A 20,671-nucleotide genomic window follows, 5' to 3' on the forward strand; every position below is an offset into this window, starting at 1 on the left:
CTTAAACACATTTGTGAGCGCAAACACGAGGGCCCGAATATTATGTGTTGATGCATGAAGGCTTTCCCTAACATACATAGAGCATTGTGAGTGTAAATAATGAGTAAATATAAGATGTTTCATGACACTACAGTATTATCTATGGAAGAGTAATGTTTGGTTATGAAGAGTAATGTTTGGTTATGAAGAGTAATGTTTGGTTATGAAGAGTAATGTTTGGTTATGAAGAGTAATGTTTGGTTATGAAGAGTAATGTTTGGTTATGAAGAGTAATGTTTGGTTGTGTTATATGAACCTGATGAGCTGCAAACTTATATATATAATGTATATTGCAGGATAAGTTGGGGTCCACCTGTGGTGCTACCATCAAGACCCACATTGGTACTGGAGTGGTCGACTCTCGCTCGATCGTTCACATTGACTCGCCTCAAGTGATTGGTGATTGGCATAAAGCAAAATACGACACATTAGTGCCGACGATTTTTTTTCATGAATGTCGACCTGCTCTGGGTTTTCACATTAGTGCCGACGATTTTTTTTCATGAATGTCGACCTGCTCTGGGTTTTCTGCTATTGTGCTCAAACTGGGGTAGATTTTTTGTAACAAATTCTTTTAACTTAATAAAATAGGAGAAAACCGAGCGGCAGACGGACTCACGTAAGAGTGATACACTATAAGTTAAGGCTGATGTAGAGTACTGGCTAGTGTGTGTACTGTACAGGACTTGTGCTCCACATGTAAGGCTTAAGTATTTATTGTCCTGTCTCTATTATGATGACAACTGTGCGTGGTGTATCAGGTCACTGCGCCAACTTAACGCCTCCCCACACGACAGTACTTGTACCTTATTGTCACACTCACACGTGCTAATAAGCTTCATATAAATTTTTTAAGTGTAGATGAAGAAGCCATTTGCCCCAAATTTTAAAACAAAGGTATAATGGTGGAAAAGTTTATATACTGAGATGATATATTCTTCTGTGTTAACAAGAAAATAATGTACAAACAAATTTTAACTTGTCATCATTACTGCTCTGATTTTTGTAGATTAGAAAAATAACACAAGTGATTGTTACAATATTGATTTGATTTAATTAATTGCTGGTGTTTGAACATTTACTTGTCAGTGTTACAGTGTATATGTGTGTGTGTGTGTGTGTGTGTATACAGTATGACTTTGTTTATTCATGTTTTCAATAAGTGTTAATGGTCTTCCTTGTAGGTAGTCAATAGAGAGAGTGTTATAGTGATCCCAGTCCATTGTTCCTCAAGTCATTCGTATGTGTTGTGGCGGAGGATCTGTGTCGCTGCATCACTGATCGTGGGTTAGTGGAGGGTGGGAGGTACACGTCCCTGCCTCTCACAGGTTTGTTAGGGTCAGGTTTTACCCAGGCGTGGAGGGTGGGAGGTACACGTCTCTGCCTCTCACAGGTTTGTTTGGGTCAGGCTTTACCCAGGCGTGGAGGGTGGGAGGTACACGTCTCGGCCTCTCACAGGTTTGTTTGGGTCAGGCTTTACCCAGGCGTGGAGGGTGGGAGGTACACGTCTCTGCCTCTCACAGGTTTGTTTGGGTCAGGCTTTACCCAGGCGTGGAGGGTGGGGTGCCGTCTCTGCCTCTCTGGGTTTGTTTGGGTCCAGGCTTTTACCCAGGCGTGGAGGGTGGGAAGTGTCTCTGCCTCTCACAGGTTTGTTTGGGTCAGGCTTTGCCCAGGCGTGGAGGGGTGGGAGGTACACGTCTCTGCCTCTCACAGGTCTGTTTGGGTCAGGCTTTGCCCAGGCGTGGAGGTGGGAGGTACCGTCTCTGCCTCTCACAGGTTTGTTTTGGGGTCACAGGCTTTACCCAGGCGTGGAGGGTGGGAGGTACACGTCTCTGCCTCTCACAGGTTTGTTTGGGTCAGGCTTTACCCAGGCGTGGAGGGTGGGAGGTACACGTCTCGGCCTCTCACAGGTTTGTTTGGGTCAGGCTTTACCCAGGCGTGGAGGGTGGGAGGTACACGTCTCTGCCTCTCACAGGTTTGTTTGGGTCAGGCTTTACCCAGGCGTGGAGGGTGGGAGGTACACGTCTCGGCCTCTCACAGGTTTGTTTGGGTCAGGCTTTACCCAGGCGTGGAGGGTGGGAGGTACACGTCTCTGCCTCTCACAGGTTTGTTTGGGTCAGGCTTTACCCAGGCGTGGAGGGTGGGAGGTACGTCTCTGCCTCTCTGGGTTTGTTTGGGTCAGGCTTGCAGAGGCGTGGAGGGTGGGAGGTAGGTCTCTGCTCTCACAGGTTGTTTGGGTCAGGCTTTTGCAAGTGGAGGTGGAGGGTATCGTCCTCTGCCTCTCTGGGTTTATTTTAGGTCAGGCTTTGCCCAGGGGCGTGGAGGTGGGGTATCACGTCCTCTGCCTCTCTGGGTTTTGTTTGGGTCAGGCTTTGGGCGTGAAGGTGGGAGGTACGTCTCTGCCTCCACAGGTTTGTTTGGGTCGAGCTTTTACCCAGGCGTGGAGGTGGGAGTACTGCGTCCTGCCTCTCCACAGGTTTGTTTGGGGTGGGCTTTTACACCCAGGCGTGGAGGGTGGGGTGCATCCTCTGCCTCTCCTGGTTTAATTTGAGTCACGCTTTGCAGGCGTCAGGCTTTACCCAGGCGTGGAGGGTGGGAGGTACACGTCTCTGCCTCTCACAGGTTTGTTTGGGTCAGGCTTTACCCAGGCGTGGAGGGTGGGAGGTACACGTCTCTGCCTCTCACAGGTTTGTTTGGGTCAGGCTTTACCCAGGCAAATATAAACTGATAAATGTATTGTTATCATTGTGCTTTTTAATACTACAACACAACTTGGACAGTGACTGTTACCTCTACAACACAACTTGGACAGTGACTGGTACCTCTACAACACAACTTGGACAGTGACTGGTACCTCTACAACACAACTTGGACAGTGACTGGTACCTCTACAACACAACTTGGACAGTGACTGTTACCTTGGACAGTGACTGTGTACCTCTACAACACAACTTGGACAGTGACTGTTACCTCTACAACACAACTTGGACAGTGACTGGTACCTCTACAGCACAACTTGGACAGTGACTGTTACCTCTACAACACAACTTGGACAGTGACTAGTACCTCTACAACACATCTTGGACAGTGACTGTTACCTCTACAACACAACTTGGACAGTGACTGTTACCTCTACAACACAACTTGGACAGTGACTGTTACCTCTACAACACAACTTGGACAGTGACTGTTACCTCTACAACACAACTTGGACAGTGACTGGTACCTCTACAACACAACTTGGACAGTGACTGTTACCTCTACAACACAACTTGGACAGTGACTGGTTACCTCTACAACACAACTTGACTGGTACACTAACTTTGACACTGACTGTTTCCTCTACAACACAACTGACTGTGTTCCTCTACAACACACTGACTGTTTTCCTCTACAACACACTGACTGTTACCTCTACAACACTGTTTCCTCTACAACACAACTGTTTCCTCTACAACACAACTTGGACACTGACTGTTTCCTCTACAACACACCGACTGTTTCCTCAACAACACACTGACTGTTTCCTCTACAACACACTGACTGTTACCTCTACAACACACCGACTGTTTCCTCTACAACACACTGACTGTTTCCTCTACAACACACTGACTGTTTCCTCTACAACACACTGACTGTTTCCTCTACAACACACCGACTGTTACCTCTACAACACACCGACTGTTTCCTCTACAACACACTGACTGTTCCCTTGTATTTTTAACAGAAGTAAAGGTATAAATGATGAACAATATTATAAACATTAGTCACAAACTTGACAGTATTAATGAGCTGTGAACTTGGTAGGCAATCTGTACACCACCACCACATGCTCTTGGTAGGCAATCTGTACACCACCACCACATGCTCTTGGTAGGCAATCTGTACACCACCACCACATGCTCTACAAACTGTTGTGGTAATGTCTTATTGTGAGGAAGTTTAAACAATGAAGTTGTTAAATTTTTGGAAGAAAATAAAAATGTGACTCCCTCATGATTTATCTTTAAATTAGCCTTAATCTTGGGGTGATGAGAGTCTTGCTGAGGTGTTGTTTGAGGCTCTGTGTGAATTATTGATGATGTCAAAGTAGGGGTTAGTCTTGAGTCCTCTTCTGTTCATCATGGTGCTGGAGGCAATATCACAGGACTTAGGACTGGTCTACCCTGGGAGTTGTTGTGTGGTGATGACTTAGTGCTGATAACAGAGGGAATTGAAGAAGAAGGGGAAAAATTTAAGAACTGGGAGGATGGAATATTGGCAAAGGGCCTGAGATTGACTGTAGCAAATACAAAAGTATTGATTTGTGGTGTGGCTGAGGGACCAGTGGTGGAAAGTGACCATGTGCTGTCTGTAAGAAAGGTAATGTGCAGTGAGTGTGGAAGATGTGTACACAAGAGTAAAGTGCAGGATGTTGCTGACATTATTGTAAGTGTTCTGTCTGTGTAGGAACCATGTGTCCACAATAAGGCTGGAGAAACTGTATGACTTGGGTGACTTGATCAGTGTTAGTGGGGGTGATGAAGGCTGTTCAGTTGCAAGAGTCAGAAGTGGCTAGAGGAAGTTTTGGGAGTTGCTGCCGTTATTGATGGCAAGAGGAACTTCTCTTTGTGAGAAGGGAAGCTGTGTGAAAAGTGTGATGTGTTGTGGTAACAAGGCCAACTGTAGGGCCATCAGCACCCCGGGTCACTTCAATTTTGGCCCCTAATACAATGTTAAAGTTTTTACATTTAAAAACTACAAGCATGAAAAATGACCATAAAATGTTGATGATGAAAGAAAAGTTTAGATGCTACACCATACATTCAAAACCTTTTAATATTATAACAAAATCAATAATTAAACATTAAATTTATTGAGTAGAACATAAACAATAAAGCGTACTAAAAGGTGAACACCTGTAGTAATATGAGCTCACTTGTTTGAGAACATATTTATGGTCACAAACAAAGAGGTTATCACTGTTACTTGAACTATTATATGTAAAGAGAGACTATTGGGTCTGCAACAAGATAGTACTGTCTTAATGAAGGTTCAAAATGGTGTAATTCTTATTGATATTACAGCAGTTTCTATGAGCTGTCATATATACAGTATGGCAGTATATATTGAATGTCTAGGTGATTGTATTCAAACGTCTAAGGCACGCATTGTTGTTGTCGTTGTTTGGTCTCCTGGACGCTCACCATGCATCATGTACTCCAACAAGACAACACTTCAGTTCTCCTCACCTAGCCAGCCTTACTCACTGTGTCTTCCTTCAGTTTACCACATCTGACAGCTAAGTAAAAATTATATTAGAGCGTGCACATAATTTATTGGTTCTGCGAGTAATAACACGCCTGGTCACTATAAATACAAGGTAAATAATAATGTAATTTAACAAACCACCATTTATATGATCACTCTTTCCATGTAGCCTTTCATTACCTGGGGTCAGGATACTTACATATTTCATGGTGGAAACTATAAGATTGTGAACCTTAATGCAGTGATGGCAATCTCTTGTGTTAGACTCCACACACTACTACTACTACTACTACTACATAAACTACTACTACTACTACTACTACTACTACTACTTTGCTGTCACTTGGAATCGAGTATGACGATCATCCAGCTATGATACAATGATATGAGTTATTAAGGATGTCACCTAGGTTGGTGAGCTCTGAGGTGACTAAAGAGGCCGATACAGGACCGGCAGTGTCGTTCACAGATGTTGCACATGTGGAGGGCTACATCTAGTGCGGGAGGGACGGCAGCAACGTCTTTCCGGCTTTGGCGCTTGTCTGCCTCGTTATGCAGTCGAGCTAACTCGAAAGTATTGACACCTTCTTGTGTGGTGCTCCTCCAAGTGTTACAGTGTGGAGTAATCGTCTCCCAGGTGAGGGGGTCGATTTGGCACTTTTTCAGGTTTGTCTTAAGACTATCCTTATACCTCTTGAGTTGCCCGCCAGCGTTACGTTTACTATCCGTTAGGTGACTGTAAAGTAGCTTCTTTGGCAGTCTACTGTCATCAGAGCATGCAGTATGGTACGGTACGGTTATGAGGGTGATAAAAGTTTGGTTCAATATTACAGTGCGATAAGTTCGGTACGGCACGAAGGTACGATTAATTTTTCATACTTTTCTCGTACCATTTTGAACCAAGTCACTCCCTTGGCTGGCCAGGACAATAGCTTGGGGCGATGCAGGTGTGTGTTACAGCCTTCAGGTCAGGTCAGGTGAAGCTGTGAGGTCAGGTCTGGTCAGGTCAGATCCGACCACGCTCAGTGAGCCAGCGAGACCAACAAAATTACATTGCCCCAGGGGGGGGGGGTTGGCCCTGCCAGCTGACACACACACACACACGGCTGGGACTCAAAGCCGACATTATTGATGCTATAATGATGTTGCGTTACAACACATATTATGTAGTTTTTGTGGGCTAGGGACAGAAAATTAAGTAAAATGTGTAATTTAGCGTTAAATTGGGCTACATTTTGTTTGGGGGCTACGAAACCAGGTACAAAATTACAGTATGATATATTATCGTACTAGTACGGATCGAAGATATATCTGAGGTACGGTACAAAATTATGATATAGCTTTTTTCCTTTGGTACGAATTACGATTAACCAATCGTACCGTTCCGAACTGCATGCTCTGACTGTCATCCATGTGGGTAATATGGCCAGTCCAGCGTAGTTGTTCATGGATAATGGTAGCCTCGATGCTCCTACAGTTGGTGTCAGCGAGAATACTGGCATTTGTTTTCTTGTCTTCCCAGCGAACTCGGAGGATGGAACATAGACTACTGTACGTTGATGAAAGTTTTCAAGTGCCTTGAGGTGCCTCCTGTATGTGACCCATGTCTCACTGCCATATAGCAGGGTGGGGAGGACCACTGCTCGATATACATACAACTTTGTAGATAATTTCAGTTCCCTTCAGCTGAAGACACGGGTACGGAGTCTGTCAAAGGCTTGAGATGCACATCTGATCCGATGTAGAATCTCTTTATCGATGTCCGCAGTAGTGGACAGGTGGGAGCCGAGATACTGAAAGTGGGTAACATTAGAGAAATGGTCACCTTTAGGTTCCCAAGATAAACCTCAGACCTTCTCACTGTCAGTATCCATTATTTGAACATTACCATCATAATTGGGTTTCTCTTTACCAGACGTAATCCACTGTTTTATCTTGAACCTTCCCTTACCTAGAATTACTTCAGCAACCTTCATTAATTTACAAGCATTTTCTTCACTATCTGTAGACTTCACAATATCATCAACAAATAAATTTTTTATTATCATTTGAGCAGCATCATTATATTCTGACAAACACATCTCCACTGTACGTCTTGAGGCCAACATTGAGATTGCAGCTGAAGGATGAACCCCAAAACAAGTGGGTGTTAAAACATAATGATCAGGCGGCTTGTGTGTGTCAAGATCTCTCCACAGAAACCTATGGGTATGAAATTCACTCTGTGCTAAGCTTATTCTGTTAAAGATTTTTGAAATGTCTCCAATAATCACAGCCTTCTCTTGTCTCGTCCTTAATGACACTCCCAACATACTGTTTAGTAGGAGGGGGGAGTAGCCAAGTATAATACAATTCTAATTGGAGTAGACACAGACCCTGGTTTTATTACTTCATGGTGGGTTAGATAGTGGATTGGACCCTCGTGTCTCCTTCATCCATCTTCTGTAAGTTGTCTAGTTGCACCCCTAGTGATCATGTCCTCCATTTGCTCCTGGTATAAATTGGCATATACTCCTTACCTAATTTTGACAGTCTAGTTTCAGTAGATTTTAGATATGATATATCACTGGCATTGATACTGGGAAGATTTGTTGGATTTTTAAGTCAAGGACACTTTGCAATTCACTTTTTGTTATCTGAATCAAATGTCAGTCTTTCTTCAATTAAATCTATTTCTCTTTACTCTTTAAAAGTATATTCATTAGTCTTGCCTTTGATGCATGTACAAGATTCATTTGCTCTATCTGGCTGTTCTATATCAAAAACCTTATCCAATGATTCCTTTAGAGAGAAGACTTTATCAATAACTATTTCATGAGGATAAATTTTACCCACAACATGATTTAATATCACACTGATGTTATTGATGGCAGAGGAATTTGATTCACTATCTGGTAACCTACCACAAACACAATAGCCAAACTGATTGATCAATAGTTGAAGATTACCAATTGTTTTTATTACTTGTGGTAAGATTTGACAACAATGTTCCAATTATGAGATCAATTTTGCCAGCAGGTCTCTCCAATAACTCTGGTGCCATTTGTACTCGGCTCATGTGTCTCAACCTCACTTACATTGGAAGTAATTTCATCCGGTCCATATGCCTTAACTGGCCACACCTTGCCCTCCTTATCTGTTAAAGATACTCCTTACTGTAACAAGTTTCTGTACAATTACCAACCTTAGTTATTGTCATGGAAATATCCCTGCCAACTAAACCAAGTTGTTTGGCCATATCAAGAGATATTATAGATAAACCACTTCCAGGATCCCACAATGTACTCAAGGTTAACTACCGTGTTAACCACTAACGTCACCCTGGACTTGGGGTTATTACCTACAGTGTTGTGATGGATGACACCTTCAACATGAGTACTGTAAAAAATTGGATGGTGATTCATCCCACTTCTCTTATTGCCTACACTTACATTGCAAGTGTCTTTGAGATCACATTGTTTAGGTAAATGTTAACCTCTGATACACTTGTACCATTTGCCCTTTCCTTTCATCAATTCAATTTTTTCCTTATTGCTTATTTGGTTTTTATTTTCTTGTGGTTCCCTTATCATCCCATACAACTTAATTGTTTCCTCATTAGTGCTTGTATCTTTCATCACATTGTGGATATTGCCCTTACTATAGTTATTATTTCTCACTGCAGGTTCCATATATTCCATTTTTCTCTTTTAAGTTAATATATAATCCAACAATAACAGAAAATTTACATCACATCCTTCTACACCCCATCACTTCGATCCATTACAGTGACCCACTTCCTTTTCTGCCAGATAGGAAGTATTCTTTCAATCAAACCAATCACATTTGTGGAATTCATATCCCCTTGTAAGTTAAGTTTCCTTAAATCTAGATAGCATCTTTCTAACGTCTCCACAAATTTAATGAAATTTTTGTCATCGCCTCAGATAAAGGATTTAATGCATGTAAATCAGATACAATCAGGTTGACATCCTTTGTAAGATTAACATATTTGTGGTTTAATCTGTCAATCATTGCATTATAATCATCTTCTACACCTTCACCGTGTCCAAGACTTCTGGCGGCAAACAACTACGTAATACATAAGGATCTTCACCATGGGTAGGAATTACTAGCCTTTCAAAGTCACCTTCAAAGCTGGATAATCTCTCATATGTCCTCTAAATTTAGGAAGATCTAATGCTTTAATGCTTATTTTTCTGGTTAATGGCTTTTCTTCATATTTTCCATACCTTGCTAACTGTACCTGCATGTCAACTTTAATCCTTTCTACCTCTGTTATATAATTATTTGCTTCATCCAATAATTCTTCATCACTACACCCAGATTCAGAAAGTAACGTTATGTATTTCTCGTTTATATTTTCTAATTCGTCAAAACACTGTGATACCTGTTGGTAGAGGTCAGTGAGCACAGACTTTGGGTTTTCCTTAGCAAATCCCTCCTTCATAAGGTTGACCTTCCTTGTGAACTTCCATTTGGCCGTCTTCCTTCTCTTCTTCGGCTGCTCTAGTTCTTCTGCGGCACACATCTTGAGGTGATGTTGAAATGTTGGGTCGTACCAATATAAAGTCGGGGCTGCAGTAACACCACTTTATTTGACGTAGGTTTCAACCCGGGAAACAACATCCAATATACAAACATGTGAACACAAATATAAAGTAAACATTAGATCCAGAAATATTTACCAAGAACCTTATAATATTTAATGTAAGATATACTGTTAATGAATACTGCTACAATTAAAAAAAATAATGTTAGCCTCAACTCACATCAGAACCCTACAAAACAGCACGACTCCAGTACAAAGTTCTTCAGTCCGTCCAGCCAGCGAACACAAGGGACAAGCTTCCCACATACACTGGAAGCAATGTCTTAATCCAATAAATTTGCCTCATATAATTATGATAACTATTTCTGATAACTCTTGCTTATAAAGAATATCCAAATATTATTTAATATATTGTATACCAAAAGCCATGACCATAACTTATATGTACAGATTATTAAAATTTATTGTCCAGATACGTCCATTGCACTAGACGGCTGCCACCACTACAACAATGTCACATGTGTCTGAGGCGACAAATTCCTGACTACGTGCGCAACAATTATTTTTATATTCAATGTATTTATTTTAATTCAATGTCTTACATCCACAATATTTATACAATACCTAACAAATGAATATTTTTACACATCACATATTTCATCAGACCCTGTATGATGATACAATAATGGTAGCCTCGATGCTCCTACAGTTGGTGTCAGCGAGAATACTGGCATTTGTTCTCTTGTCTTCCCAGCGAACTCGGAGGATGGAACGTAGACTACGTTGGTGAAAGTTTTGAAGTGCCTTGTGGTGCCTCCTGTATGTGACCCATGTCTCGCTGCCATATAGCAGGGTAGGGAGGACCGCTGCTCGATATATGTGAAACTTTGTAGATAATTTCAGCTCCCTACAGCTGAAGACACAGGTACGGAGTCTGCCAAAGGCTGGAGATGCACATCTGATCTGATGTTGAATCTCTTCATCGATGTCCGCAGTGGTGGACAGGTGGGAGCCGAGATACCAAAAGTGGGTAACATTAGAGAGGGTAGTACCGTTAAGCTGGATGGATGGTGGAGGTGTGGCTGAAAGAGAATCTGAGTCTTACGTACATCTATCTCAAGGCTGAAGTGTGCATACGCATCTGAGTAGGTGTTCAGGATCTCCTGTAGGTCGCGTTCAGTGTGAGCGACAAGGGTGAGGTCGTCTGCATACTGAAGTTTAGTAATGGAAGCTGCCGACACCTTTATTCCTGCCTGGAGTCGTCTTATGATGAAAAGACCCTTCACCCGGTACTTGATGTTCACCCCGCCGGCTAAATTGATACTGGCACGAGTAAGGAAGGCAGCCAAGAAAATGGAAAAGAGAGTTGGTGCCAGTACACATACTGTACTTGTTTTACCCCCATTTGGGTGGGGAAGACCTCAGACTGGGTGCCATTGTGCAGGACACTGCCGTTCATGCCATCGTGGAGTTGCCTCACAATGGCGATGAATTTTGATGGGCAACCAAAACGGCTGAGGGTCCACCAGAGGGCTTCCCTGGAACCCTGTTGACCGAGTTGAAGGCCTTGGTTAGGTCGAATAAAGCCATGTACAGGCCACGACGCTGTTATCTGCACCTTTTCTGTATCTGGAGGGCAGAAAAGATCATGTCAGTGATGCCACGTGATGGTGTAAAGCCACATTGAGAGTCTGGGAGCAAGTTTTTCGTCTCCGGAATAGGTCTGTTTAAGAGGACTCGGTGATAACCTTGCCAGCTAATGATATCAGTGAGATCTTGCGGTAGTTGCCACAGTCTGACCGGTCTCTCTTGTTTTTATAAATATTGATGTTGGAGGCGTCTTTAAGAGCTTGGAGGATTTCCTCCTTTTCCCATATATTCTCCAGGAGAGAGTGGAGACGGCTGGTAAGCAGAGGTCCTCCTGCTTTATACACCTCGGCTGGGATTCCATCAGGCCCTGAGGCTTTGTTATTGTTCATCTATTTGATGGCAGTTGCTACCTCATCCTGGGGTGGAGGATAGCTGAGGTGGGTTAGCTCTAGATGCTGAGGAACCTGCTGGGTAGTCAGGACATCCACATTGGTGTTTCGGTTGAACAGCGAATGGAAGTGCTTTTTCCAGCACCGACGGATGCTTTCTTCATCTTTAATTATGGAGTTACCGTCGGATGAGCGGAGGGGAGCGGCACTATGAGTGGTTGGGCCATGTATTATTTTAGCGGAATTAAACAATTTACTTATCTTTTGTTGATCTGCAAATTTTAGCATTTCACACACTATATTTTTCCACCATTCTTTCAATAGTTTGCACTGGGCTAGATATACTACGACACAAACAAACACATAGTTCTAACATCTCACAAAATGCTCCAGCCGCTGTACCACGTAGAACCGCAGCCGACGTACCTAGGTGACATGCCAGCCAGTACCAGAGGGTGGCCAAGTTATGGAACCTCTTCACCGCCACAGACAGATGAACACACACCAAGCGAAGGTAATTACTTACTCCTATATGCAATAACAATATCATTCATCTCGTAATGGAGTTTAATTTATGAAATAAGTTTATTTACACAAGTGAACCTGCTAAACTGTACTGTATTATTGCAACAGCATCCTACCATATAGTATATTATGAAGTATAATTAAGAGAGAGAGAGAGTAGGGTGAGGAAGATAGAGAGAGAGAGAGAGCAGGGTGAGGAAGATAGATAGAGAGAGAGAGAGAGAGGAAGATAGATAGATAGATAGAGAGAGAGAGAGAGAAAGAGAGAGAGAAAGAGCAGGGTAAGGAAGATAGAAAGAGAGAGAGAGAGAGAGAGAGCAGGGTGAGGAAGATAGAAAGAGAGAGAGAGAGTAGGGGTGAGGAGAAGAGAGAGAGAGAGAGAGCAGGGTGAGGAAGATAGATATGTAGAGAGAGAGAGAGAGCAGAGATAGAGAGAGAGAGAGCAGGGTGAGGGAAGAGATAGAGAGAGAGAGGCAGATAGAGGAAGATAGATAGAGAGAGAGAGAGAGAGAGAGCAGGGTGGGGAAGATAGAGAGAGAGAGAGAGAAGGCAGGGTAAGGAAGAGAGAGAGAGAGAGCAGGAGAAGGGAAGAAGAGAGAGCAGGGTAAGAGAGAGAGAGAGCAGGGTGAGAGAGCAGGGTGAGAGGCAGGTAAGAAGATAGAAAAAAAAAGAGAGAGAGAGAGAGAGAGAGAGCAGGGGTGAGGAAAATGGCACTATCATAACTCTAGAGCAGGAGTAAACAATCACTGCAGATACCCGCCTGAAGGTTAATAGAAAGCCAAAATCTCGCCACATCTCTCTCTCTCTCCTCCTAAAGTCACTGCCTTGTGTCCTGGTATAAGGGGTTGTGGTATAAGGGAGGGCTGGTATAGGGTTTGTGGTATAAGGGAGGGCTGGTATAAGGGTTGTGGTATAAAGGAGGGCTGGTATAAGGGGTTGTGTAGTATAAGGAGGGCTGGTATAAGGGGTTGTGGTATAAGGGAGGGCTGGTATAAGGGAGGCTGGTATAAGGGATCTCATTCTCTGTCGTAATTTCTGTTAATATTTTCTATGGGAAAGGAGTCGCTGAAGGGACGTGATTGCTGCCTGTATCATCATTGGGTATGACTTTGCTTGGGAGATTGGTATCCTCGCATCCCTAAGCACGCTCTTGTGCATTAGGCAGAAGACCCGACAGCAGCACCTTATCCACTACCTCCTAAGATAACACAGCCTGCGTGACGCCTGCTGGACCACACTCCCGACTGACGGAGAACGCGATGATCCTCCCATACTGGCCAGATATTTTGTAAATAACATTAATTATGTGTTAAAGGAATATCCTTCCTTCCTTAGGCTTTAGTAAGCCCCTTTATAATATTTATACTGTATATACTTGTCACACTTGCCAGATGCTTCAGGTGTTATTGTACAGGGTACTGATGACAGCACTAGGATCACTTCCTCTATCAAGGAATAAACTATTGAAATTGATGACCTCATGGAGGCCTTTCGCCGACCTCGACAAGTTAACCTCCACTCCCAGAAGATAAGGTTGTGCTCATGGTGACTTCAATGCCAGAGTTGGCAGAGATGCTGACATTTGGCAGGAACCATAGGGAGAAATGGACTAGGCAAGTGTAATCCCAACGGCCTACTCCTCCTCAACAAATGTGCTGCACAACCTCACTATCACCAATACCTTGTTTAGGCAGGCCGACAAGTTCAGGTTCATGGCAATACCCACGATCCAGAAAAAGAGATCACCGAGATGTCCTCATACCCACTGTCGTGGCTCAGACCACTGTGACACTGACCATCGACTCGTCAAGCCAAGCTCTCACTTCACGTCGCCCCCAAAACGGCGAAGACAGCAAGCCTCTAGAAGAGGTTTTAACACTAAGCGTCTGGAGGATCCAGCGGTGGCACATTGTCTGATCAAGAAGCCAGCAGCCTGTTAAACTAATGATCCATATTAAACACACGTCCACAAAACCTCTGAGTCTCCATTGGAAATGTCTGCCGTTCTCTCTTTTTCCGATGACGTCATCGAGTTGTCGTGGGTTTGTTGACGTGAAGTTTGTAAACTCTGCTACCGAGAACCTGTAAACCTTTTTTTCACCTATGATTGAGACTCAGTAATCATAGAAAATTCAACATCGGATCAGATGTGCATCTCAAACCTTTGGCAGACTCTGTACCAGTGTCTTCAGCGTGTAGGGAGCTGAAATTATCTACAAATTGCATATTTCAAGCAGTGGCCCTCACCCTGCTGTATGGCAGCGAGACATGGTCACATAGGAGACACCTCAAGGCATGAAAACTTTCATTAACGTAGTCTCGTTCATCCTCCAGTTAGCTGGGAAGACAGAAAACAAATGCCAGTATTCTCGCTGACACCAACTGTAGAGCATCGAGGCTACCATTATCCATGAACAACTCAGCTGGACTGGCCATGTTACCCGCATGGACGACAGTGAACTATGAAAGCAGCTACTTTACAGTCACCCTAACGAATAGTAAACGTAGCAGCGGCGGACAACTGAAGAATTATAAGGGCAGTCTTAAGACAAACCTGAAAAAGTGCCAAATCGACCCCTCACCCGTGGGGACGATCCTCCCACTAGAAGGCTCATGGAGGGCACCACTGAAGGTGTCAATACTTTCGATTTAGCCCGACTGCAAACCGTGGCTTGGCAGACAAGCACAGATGCGGAAAGAGCGGTGCCACTGCCCTCCGCACTAGATGTAGCCCTCTACGCTGTGTCACATCTGTGAACGGTGACCACAAAGTGATGGATTAGGGTGGAGTGGTGATGAAAAAGGTAGTGGTGATGGTGAAAGTGATGTAGTGATTGAGTAAGTGTGAAGTGAAAAATTGAGGTGCGGGTAATGGTGGTGATGGATGGTGGTGATGGTGAGGAAGGTTGTGCTAGTGATGGTGGGGGTAGTGGTGATCGGTTGTGATGGGTGGTGTGGTTGGCATTGGTGGTGGTGGGGAGTGAGTGAAAGGGTGGTGGGGTGATGTGGTGGTGATGGTAAGGCAGGTGATGGGATTCATGGGGAGGTAGTGATGGAGGTGGTGGAGAGGGAGGTAGTGATGGAGGTGGTGGAGGAGTAGTGATGGAGGTGGTGGAGAGGGAGGAGTGGGGAGGAGGAGGTGGTGGGGAGCTGAGGCACTGCAGTATCTCAGTTATCAAGCTCACATTGCCTCCACCACACCTGCCTCTATACCACTGGCAGTCACCAGGTCATCAGCTGAATTATGGCCGCCATCTGAGTGAAAGAAGCTTGCCATCAATATTCTGAGATCACCAGTTCAATTTTCCTCACAACTGGTGATGTGAGACGTATCTCACTGACTCATAAAACCACCACATCACACCACCTACCACCACACCACCGCCACCGCCACCGCCATCACACCACCACACCACTGCACTTTTTACTTGCCACACCACCACCACCTACATCACTACATCACCACCGCCACATACCGCCACCACCACCACCACCACCACCACCACCACCACCACACACACACCACCACCACCACACCATCACTACACACCACCACCACACCACCACCATACCACCACCACCACCACCACCACCACCACCACTGTTCAAAACATTGCCCAAGGTGGCGTGCCTATGTCCCAATCTGTTCATATCACCTGCATACACATGTCATTATACACGCGCGTGTGTGTGTGCATGTGTGTGTTCAATAGAGATATGCTATGCTGTGTGAGTCTAAAGTAAGACAATATCTTATTCAAATGTGGCACAATACATTCCCCTCACTTAGATTATATGTAAACCTCACTGATTACAACTCTCTCTCTCTCTCTCTCTCTCTCTTTCACTGAATCTACCCCAGCAATCTTGCAATTTCGGAGATGGGTACGGCTCCGTCACGTCATCAACTACTCGATCAATCCTCCCTATAGCTCAGATGTGACGTAACACGGACGTCACCAATCACATTCAATACAGCATCACAGATTCCTCGATCAACTCATTCCTAAACTCCAGATGTTGACGTAACACGGACGTCCACCAATCACATTCGTAACGTCACAAGATTCCTCAATCAACTCATTCTAAGCTGAGATGTGACATAACACAGACGTCCACCAATCACATTCAGTAACGTCACAAGATTCTCGATCAACTCATTCTAAGCTGAGATGTGACGCACAGACGTCCACCAATCTCACATTCAGTAACGTCACAAGATTCCTCGATCAGCTCATTTATTCCTAAGCTGAGATGTGACGTAACACGAACGTCCACCAATCACATTCGAGTAACGTCACAAGATTCCTCGATCAACTCATTCTAGCTGAATAGCGAAGAAAATATCTTACGGACGATCCACCAAATCATTCAATAACGTCACAAGATTCCTCGATCAACTCATTCCTAGCTGGGTCTTGATAACACGGACGTCCACCAATCACATTCAGTAACGTCACAGATTCACTCGATCAACTCATTCCCTGAAAGCTGAGATGTGACATAACACAGACGGCCATCAAACAAATCTATGGACCGAACCCTGTGTGTTGTCGGATTCTGAATTCACTTAGTCTCAAGGTTATGAATGACAGAGGCCTTCTTTTTCTGGTGGGTGTGCTGTACGGAAAGCTCAGATTCGCCTAACAGAGGCGAAGTAGGCACTGATGAATTATTGTGTCCATAATTTAGCTTCAGATTCACGAGTCTGAATCTCTTGAGGTTCGTGTGGTTCAGGAGAGGAGAGAGCCGGAAAGGCGGGTGAAAGCATGCAGTGCCTGGTTAAACTCCCACATCTGGTCCTAGAATTGCTCATAATATGGTTCATATCTCACAAAAGTTACCCAAGTGGGCTTTCAGCCCTCCAGTCTCACCCCTCACCTCCAGTCTCATCCCTCCACCTCTCATCTCATCCCCTCACCTGTTATTGGTGGTCTCGTGGCAGAGATTGTGGGGAGGAGGAGGTGTGTGGTGTGGGGAGAGGAGTGTGTGTGAGAGGTGTGGGGAGGAGGGGAGGGTGTGTAGGGTGTGTGGGGGCGTGGGGAGGGAGGAGGGGAGGGTGTGAGGGTGTGGGGTGCAGGGCGTGGGGGGAGGGAGGGAGGGTGTGGGGTGTGAGGGCGTGGGGGAGGGGGAGGGTGTGAGGGGCGTGGGGAGGGGAGGGGAGGGAAGGTGTGAGGGCGTGGGGAGGGAGGGACAGAGGGAGGGTGTGTGAGGGGTGCGGAGGAGGAGGGAGGAGGGAGGGTGTGAGGGGGCGTGTGTGGGGGAGGGAGGGAAGGTGTGAGGGTGTGGGGAGAGGGGAGGGAGGGAGGGTGTGTGAGAGGGGTGTGGGGGAGGAGGGAGGGGAGGTGTGAGGGCGTGGGGAGGGGGAGGGAGGGGGGAGGGTGTGGGGGCGTGGGGGAGGGGAGGGAGGGAGGGGTGTGGAGTGTGTGTGGGGGAGGAGGGAGGGTTCAGTGCAACCCGACACGCTGCGTTTATGTGATGCTTCCCTTGGGGAAATCTTGTGGGGAGGATCTGAGAGTGGACAGCTTGTCAGCCAATCACCTCCAGGAAGAACTCAATACAACCATCTCCAATACCATAAATAAAGCCCTGGCTATGACATCACCAGGGATCCTCAGCCCGCATAAACAACCGGCCATGCAGGGGAAGCAGGAACCACAATGACGAACGCTTAGGGCCACTATTGCCTAACACCGAAACAAGGAAAAACCCCGCCGTCCCACCTAAACTACAAGACGGAACTCCTTCCCTCCAAGTACAGAAAAATCCTAGAAAATCATCTATAATACCGTCTGAGAAATCACCAGGAAAAACCAGCAAGAGTCAACTGTAGACAACTTCTGTAGACAATTCGGGTTCCAGAGCCGCGGCGGAAGTGGTAGACAATGTAATCTAACTCTCGGGATGGCAGGTATTTGACAAAAGTCTGGCATGACTGATCTCTAAAAATATAAGATCCTCAACTCAGACTTCCCGTCAACGCATTGGCTTCTTTGCATCTTTCTTAGCCAGAAATACCAGACTGAGGGTAGAGACCGCAAGACACAGGAGAGACCTTCCCACTCATGACAGGAGTCCCTCAGAGACAACGTCCTCTCAACCCTACTCCTGTGGCTCCAAGTGACACATCCTGCCTCCTTCTAGAATCAGAGCAAGATGTTGTATACAGATGAAACACATAACTCAACAACACATAAAGAAAAATCAAGCACTCAATTAGACAACACCAAGCGGGACATAGAACGGGTAAAATAACACGAAAAACAATGGTAAATCCAAACAAGTCTCCAAATTCACAGTGATATCCTTATGCAGAAGGAAAGCCCATCTATTAGTAACCAATAATGCCCAGATACAAAAAAAAAAACATCTGGACCTGCATATATCCATCATGTCCACACCAGGAAGGAAAAAGACAGAAGATAAAGCTGAAATACTATCCCACTTTAACAGCATCACCAGAAAAACAAACTCCGCCTGATGACATACACATATCAATACCAATAACTTAACTTGTAGTACCTCTTAGAGCACCCTCAATTATTAAAATTACAGGTGTTGTGGTGGACTTCCTTTTCTAACAGTTGACTACAGTTGTTTCCAGGTGATTTCTCAAGACAGTTATTGATGATTTTTCTATGATTTTCCAGGTACTTCAGAGGAGGAATCGGTCTGTAGTTTAGTGGGACGGCAGGGTTCTTTCCTTATTTTGGTGCTAGGGTAATAAATGACCTCTTTAATTAGTTAGAGTAACCAAAGCCAGAGCAAGCGTTCATTATGGTTAAGCTCTCATAGCCGAGATTATTAATGTGGCTGAGGATCTCCTTAGTGATACCCAATATCCAGGGCTTTATCTTTGGTATTGGAGATAGCTCTGTTGAGTTCTTCCGAGGTGATTGGTTTAGTCAGTGGGCTGTCACTCTCAGATCTCCATATGATTTCAGGGGAAGGCTGAGTGCGGTGCAAGCCCCAGAGTTCATCAAGACGACTCCTCAGAGTACCATCAAATCCCCTGTTTCTTCATTTATGATTCAGGAAGATTTTCTCCATATAATATGGGTCTCTTTGTCTTGGTCGTCATATTTTTACTTCCTGCTTGGTCAGTTATATACATGATGACTCGTTACAACTACAACCTTTCAGTCTCTTAACTCGACATAGAACTCTCTGGATCATTGTATGTATGTGAGAGTTATTCATACTTCGGCCCATTAGTTTGCTTTGTTCAGAGATCATTTTTTATTTCCTCCATATTCTTCTGTATGTATTATGGCTTACGATGTCCCAACCATGGGTCTCAGTTTCTCTATTATAACAGATTGAAAATTTCTTGTGAGGCTATGAGTTCTGGAGTCTGTTGATGGGTGTAGGAGAGTTCTATTTGCTTTTTGAGGCATGGCCTCTGTTAGGCTGTTCCTCTGAAAGCACCACCATGTGTTGATTTCTTCGTCTAATATGTTCACCGACCTTGATTGTCCTATGGTCTACCCAGGATTATCATGTCCTTGGCCTCAAGTCCAGCTCCAACTTTTCGTTAAACAGTTCCCAGTCAGTCTGCTTGGCGATCACACCTCCGTGGTGGAGCTAGTATAGTTATTGAATTATTTATGAGACAGTTCATGATCATCGCCAGTAGGTGGTCACTGGAATTTACAGGAAGCCTAACATTCAAAGATAGTTGTAAGCATCGACGTTTGTTATTACTGTATCTGGAGTAGTGGCTGAGTTCCTACTGCAGAACGTAGAACTCCCTCACCTCACCATGCACCCCTCCCGCCTCCTCCTCTCTCCTCCACCCTGACACCCATACCTCTCTCCCTCCCCCACGCCATCCTCCTTCCTTTCTCCTCCCCATCACCTCCTTGTTCCCTCATCCTCCCCACAGCTCCACACCCTCCCTCGATCCTCCTCCTCCCCACGGCTACCCTCCCTCCCTCCCCCCAACTTCTCCCTCCCTCCCTCCCCACGCCCTCCACCCCGTCCCCATCCTGCCACCACCCGTCCCCACCCGCGCCCTGTACCGTCCCCACCCAGCACCTGTACCGTCCCCCACCCCGCATATACAACACCGTCCCCCACCCCCTTGCCACCAATTTCACACACACCACCCCTTGCCTAACACCATCCCCACCCTTTCCTGTACCGTCCCCCCACCCTTGCCCTATGCCCATCCCCCACCGCATACAACACCCGTCCCCCACCCCCTTTCCCCAGCACCCATCCCCCCGCACCCTTTTCCCGTCCCACCGCGCCACCAACCCACGCCACCCCGCGCCACAACACCGTCACCCCTGCACCACAACACCGTCCCAGCAATAGCTTCTAG

At 45.2% G+C, this 20,671-nt stretch overlaps 1 long non-coding RNA gene across 1 annotated transcript; it reads left to right on the forward strand.

The window, feature by feature from the left end:
* Positions 1–1,333: 1,333 nt before the first annotated feature.
* Positions 1,334–2,935, forward strand: LOC121879274. The gene is made up of 2 exons (XR_006091303.1): positions 1,334–1,382; positions 2,612–2,935. It is a non-coding gene; the product is annotated as an uncharacterized LOC121879274 (long non-coding RNA).
* The last annotated feature ends 17,736 nt before the right edge of the window (positions 2,936–20,671 follow it).

This window comes from Homarus americanus, unplaced genomic scaffold, assembly GCF_018991925.1.
Source record: "Homarus americanus isolate GMGI-L3 unplaced genomic scaffold, GMGI_Hamer_2.0 scaffold16894, whole genome shotgun sequence".
Lineage (NCBI taxonomy): Eukaryota > Metazoa > Arthropoda > Malacostraca > Decapoda > Nephropidae > Homarus > Homarus americanus.